Source organism: Syngnathus floridae, chromosome 18 (genome assembly GCF_059516105.1).
Source record: "Syngnathus floridae isolate MCC-2025c chromosome 18, RoL_Sflo_1.0, whole genome shotgun sequence".
NCBI lineage: Eukaryota > Metazoa > Chordata > Actinopteri > Syngnathiformes > Syngnathidae > Syngnathus > Syngnathus floridae.
Genome location: NC_142430.1, coordinates 10,446,103 through 10,451,515, shown reverse-complemented (window position 1 = coordinate 10,451,515; position 5,413 = coordinate 10,446,103). Strand labels below are relative to the sequence as shown.

At 43.5% G+C, this 5,413-nt stretch overlaps 2 long non-coding RNA genes across 15 annotated transcripts; one reads left to right on the top strand and one right to left on the bottom strand.

Annotated features, from left to right (window-relative positions):
* Nucleotides 1-3,891, top strand: LOC148383008 (uncharacterized). Of its 3 annotated transcripts, XR_015853935.1 has the most exons (6): nucleotides 2-386; nucleotides 2,037-2,230; nucleotides 2,480-2,559; nucleotides 2,655-2,684; nucleotides 2,828-3,270; nucleotides 3,477-3,891. It is a non-coding gene; the product is annotated as an uncharacterized LOC148383008 (long non-coding RNA). The 3 variants fall into 3 exon arrangements; XR_015853934.1 differs by having other exon boundaries at nucleotides 1-386; nucleotides 2,658-3,270; XR_015853933.1 differs by having other exon boundaries at nucleotides 2,655-3,270.
* LOC148383007 (uncharacterized) lies at nucleotides 1,999-4,243 on the bottom strand. 12 transcript variants are annotated; one of them, XR_015853924.1, is made up of 12 exons: nucleotides 4,052-4,235; nucleotides 3,803-3,953; nucleotides 3,690-3,722; nucleotides 3,549-3,592; nucleotides 3,339-3,484; nucleotides 3,206-3,258; nucleotides 3,032-3,130; nucleotides 2,847-2,960; nucleotides 2,652-2,765; nucleotides 2,473-2,595; nucleotides 2,288-2,396; nucleotides 1,999-2,207 (listed from the first exon to the last, which is right to left on the bottom strand). It is a non-coding gene; the product is annotated as an uncharacterized LOC148383007 (long non-coding RNA). The 12 variants fall into 12 exon arrangements; XR_015853920.1 differs by having other exon boundaries at nucleotides 2,473-2,579; nucleotides 4,052-4,205; XR_015853926.1 differs by having other exon boundaries at nucleotides 2,473-2,579; nucleotides 2,847-2,899; nucleotides 4,052-4,205.
* Nucleotides 4,244-5,413: the final 1,170 nt, after the last annotated feature.

Below are 5,413 nucleotides of genomic sequence, written 5' to 3'. Positions count from 1 at the left end.
AGCTTTCTCGGCTACCGTACACTTCCGCTTCAGCGAGCAGCTAGCTCCTCAGGTTGTTACCGTTTGGGGTTTCGAGTGAGTCTTGTCAACTTTTTCCAAGCTCTCGATCTGCTGAATGTATGTACACGCATACATGTAAACAATGACATGAAAGGAGAGTCATTGTTAGTCGTTACGTCCGTGGAAACTCGCTAGCTCTCGTGAAACCAGAGGTGGAGCGTTAGCTAGCACGCCCACCCACAAACAGCACTCACTCGGCTGTCAGTCAATGGATCATCAAGGAAAGCGTTCGACTTGAACGTTGTTTTTCTATGTTTTTCCATGTCCAACTTGAAGACCGGAGGCTCCACGTCGGCTGCTGGTCGTCTATCTGCATATCTCGAAAGGTACCTCCCTATTTTCCATGTAGTATTATGCCTTTGGTGACGAGCAAGGTGGACCTTGTCCTGTTGATTATTTGGGCCACAGTAAAAAGAAACAAAATAATTGCTCTACAGTCGTTCAAGTTACATGTCAATGTAAGAAGTATAGTTTTGAAAAATGTACTTGCATTTGAACTTAAAAAGTATATGTTTGATCATAGTTGGCACTCATGAAAAGTGAAAGTGTACCACTTTGTTCTTCAAATAACATGACTTGAATTTGAAAAAATATATAAAGCTAAAAAAAAAAAAAAGAAAATGTGTGTAAGTGATGTTAGTTGGTAGTGGTATGTGCTTGAGGAGCTGATGTGCGATGTCATACTGTCATGGCACACCAGGGGGAAGGTGAGCACATGCAAGCAGCTGACATCTCTCACAAAACCTAAGTGCCAGCTACTGCACAATATCATCATCACACTCGTCTGAATGTGTTTTTCGATGACATTGATGCAAACCAAGTTAGTCAGAAACATATATTTAACTGACTTGGTTTGCGTCAGTGTCATGGAAAAACCTGTCCAAAAGTGACTGGTGGTGGTGGTGGTGGTACTGTGGAGTACCTGGCACTTAGGTTTTGTCCCAGTGAGAGACGTTTGCACTGTTTGAATGTGCTCACCTTCCCCCTAGTGCCTGCCAGGAGAAGTAAGTGACATCATACCTGAGCTCATCAAGCACTTTTAAGCTGCTTCCATGCATTTAGGCAGGGCCTTTTCAAACTGCTTTTCTATTCAATAAATTGTTCAAGTGGAATGTGAGTCTTTGTGATTCATGAGCAAGTCTTTCATGCTTGGTGGTCACTGCATTGGCAAAGTACAGTTTGAAGTCTTGAGGTGAGAGTTGCTCACTTCCAAACCTAAGTGTCTACTACTATGGACACAAGTTTTCAGCCTTGAGGTGAGCGTCACTGCAACAGAGCCAAGTCTTTGCTGCTTCTCTCTGTTTCCACATGAGTCAAAGTAATGCAATTGTACAGTTGCAGTCACTTTGAGTCATGTGGAGATAGAGAGAAGCAGTCAAAGACTTGGCTCTGTTCAGTGGCTCAAGGCAAACACTCAACTCCAAGCTGAAAAGAACCTTCCAAAACCTAAGTGCCACTTTGCCCGCCTCCTAACTCTGCCCAATTTCAAATTGGCCAATCACGGCTTGGCTCGAAATTTGCATAGCCACGCCCACTTTCTGACAGCCAATCAGAATGCAGCATTTGCACATTGGACCAATCAGATTGCTTCATTTTAAGTAGACCACGCCCACTCAAACTCTAACCAATCACAGAGTACCTCATTTGCATATCCACGCCCACTTTTCAGCCAACCACGGCCTTTTATTCTCCTGGCTCCACCCAGTTTTAGCGCTCTCGGCCAATCATGAAGCAGTATTCCAGTCACGTTCCGCCCCATTTCTCAAAAATTTCACCAGAAAAAAATCTGTAAAAAAAAAAAAAAAAATCCAGAAATTTTTTGGGTGGGGAAAAAAAAAAATTAAAAAAATTTTTTTCTAAATTTATTGAAAGAAAAGAATTATTTTTGGTTTTGTTTTAAAGTTTAAGATGTGATGTTTGAAAGTGAAGAGTTGAAAGTTTGTGTTATTTGTAATAAAGCTTTATTTCTTTTGCAGAGTAAACAATCACAACAAAGTAACAAGTTGGATGGCAATCTGCTCTTTGCCGAGTGGTGAAGTGGTCGGCCGGAGGGACGAGTGGTGAAGTGGTCGGCCAGAGGGACGAGTGGTGAAGTGGTCGGCCAGAGAGACGAGTGGTCAGCCAGTGGGACGAGTGTTACTCCATGCCTGGACCCAAGACAAAGAGATTGGTAAGTAAAAAGCTAAGTCAACGTTTTGTGCAGAAAAGGTTTTGGCATGAAACATACCAGTGCGCAAGTAGAGTTGTTCATGGCACCGACTATTGCAAGCTGCATGACCAGGAAGCTGATTTTGTTCCTTGCTGCATGGCCCAGGAAGTTGATTGATCCTTGCTGCCTGTCATCAAATAGGAGAAAAAAATTATTGGAATAAAGATAAGATTTTGCAATGAGGAGCATTTAAAGTGCCTCACTTCTCAGGTTGCTGAGGCAGGAACAAGGAAACTGAATTGCTGCTGGTCTGCAGCTTTGTTCTGGTCCTCAGCTTCCGCTGCAAGCAGGTACTTGATGGTGCTCCACACTGGACACAAAAGTAACTGATACAAATTTTGAAACATGTTAGCTCAAATGTAATTTACTTTCCTCCTCTTACCAGCAGAGGGCCCTTCAGGCAGCACGGATCCAGGTGACACGCTTAGAGTCGTTGTGGCTGAAGACAAACTGTGGCAGGCTTTGCACTTTGTGGACCAGGATTTGTCATCTCTGCCTGTAAAGAAAAGGAACATTGACAACTCAATTTAAGTTTACAGCTTTTATTTTGAACTGTAGACTGGAAGCAGCTGGTCACTGGTGCACATGCAGAGTTTCTGAAATGTTGCAAAGAATCTCCAGGGTGGCCACCTGCACACAACACAAATGACAGATGGGAGATTTTCAAACTGCATCCTTACTGGAAAGTGCTCTGCAGGAAGAGTGAGGCATAAAAAAAAAAAAAAGTAGGTAACTGCTTTTAAACAATGCCAAGTTTGTCACCTGTCAGCACGTGGGACAAGAGGTTGACGATTCCACAGGTTCAAAACCTTGATCCCACCAGTAGAGCCATGCTGCAGAAACTAGGTCCTTCGGCACCACCTGCTGGACAAAAGGAGAAAAAACATGCTGAAATGTTTGACATGTGTCAAACATTTGGACGCGTGCGTGTTTCACCAGTGAGGAATGGACGGCAGCACCGGACGTCTCTCCAACCACAGCTCGCTGGTCTGAAAGACACGGTAACGTTACAACCATTCTGCTTTTACATTTTCACCCTAACAAGCAAATTGAGCAAGAGTAGACCTACCTGCAAGTGTCTCATGAAGCCATGCAAGGACTGCAAGTCAGCCATTTTGGACCCTGCAGACAAAAGAACAAAAGTTTGCTTTAGTCAATTTGATGAGATGCCTTGCTCTCTCAATCTGTCAATCTCCCTGTGTTCCAGATGCAGGCCTGTGGACAGAAATGAGAAGACCATTAGAAGCAGTCGATTGAAAGAGTTGACTTTAAAACTCACAGAAAGTCAGTCGGCCATGACGGGCTCGTTTTGAGGATTTGCACCTGCAGACAGAAAGCAGACAATTAACACGAATGCATCGAAATACCCGTTTCCGTAATTCTCTGGTGGATTTATGCAAACGCTGCCTTGTCTACTTACCTTCGGCCAAACGGCGCTGTCGTCCAGACGTTCCTAAATGTTTGTGCATAAATGGTGTTAGTGATCTTTCCACACGGTGCGTGCTTGAGTTTTCAAAATGTACATGTACTTACCCGCCGTTAAATGCTTCAATTATTTGGTTGCACCAAAATGCACGCCAAATAAATGCGTTTTGGTGGTCGTTGAAGACGCTAACTGCTAACGCTAGCTTCTGCAAACTTTTTAGCTTGCAAGATGGAAGCACGCCCAAAGTGCATCTTGACGCTGAAAGAGAGCAAAAGTAGTTAGTTTCAAAAGATGAACAAATATTGAACCTTGTCCGTTCTGGAATGGAGTGCGGATGGTGCAGCAGGTGGACGGACCAGAGCAGCGTGGCGCTCGCTGTCAGAGGAGAGTGAAAGACTGATCGTCGCGTTCTTGACGCCTTTTATACTCTTTTTGTGATGACGTCATCAAAAGGAGGAAAAAAAAAGAAAAAAAAACTCTTACACCGAGGCGCTCAACAGAAAAGCGAGAGAGAAACTGCAAAGTGTAATCTTTGGAGGGATCGGGCCTCGAACCAGCATTGCAGTAATCGAAGGCAAAGGTGTTAACCGCTCGACCATTGCCTGTGGGTTGACGAAGGGAGATTTTCTTTTATTATCATCAGGAAAAGTTCAGAGTAACAGTAAAGTTCCAACTTTAGCTCAAAGACTGCTTCGTGTGGGGCTCGAACCATGGTCTCCCGATCACCGGGTAAAGTTAAAAACCATTACGCCATTCGGCCGGCGAAAGCCGGCCTTTTATTAGGGTAGTGTACTGTAAAATTTCAACTTGCTCAAAAAGATAATTTCATCAAATTGCGCATTCATACCATAATACTCTCTAGTGTGGTGAGTAAGAATTTTGCCTTATGTTTGGGAAAACCGAGTTCGAGTCCCACACTCTTCCAACTTCAGTTCAATGTCTGCTTCGTGTGAGGCTTGAACCATGGTCTCCCGATCGCCGGCTAAAGTTTTAAACCACTATGCCATTTGGCTGGTGAGATTGAGCCTTTTTTTTGATAGTGTACTTCAAAATTCCAACTTGCTCAACTCGATAATTTTATCAAATTGCCCCACCATAGTATAATACTCCATTGTGCAGTCAGTAAGAATTTTGCCTTATGTTCGGGAGAACCGAACTCATCCAACTTTCAAAGACTGCTTCGTGTGGGGTTCGAACCATAGTCTCCCGATCACCGGCTAAAGTTATAAACCATTCTGCAATTGTGGCGGGGAAACTCGGCTTTTATATTGGGTAGTGTATTGTACATAGTGGATGTCTGGTTGAAAACGAAAAATTGACATGTTCATTTTGCGCTGGGTTACATACATGTGAATGGGGGCACTGCCGTCTTGTGGTATCTTGGCGTCATTACATGAACTGCTTCATAAACTATCGAGTCAAAAGCCTGGGTAATAGAGGACGTCTGTTCACCCTACTTTAACACATACTTATGTCTGCACTCCATCGACTGTTTTGGCTCTTTTTTTTAAATAACTGAACATATTTAACATTTTATGATCTTACCATGTTCAAGCCATCTCTTGTTCAAGTGCTTGTCTGATTTAGTGGAACTGAGGCTTGTAGCAATGACACTTTTACACCACAAGATGGCAGACTTGACTGCTTTATTTATGGCGGACCCCCAAAACGTATTTATGTGAATCACATGCAAGCAGGCATGCTGCCGGTTGCATGCA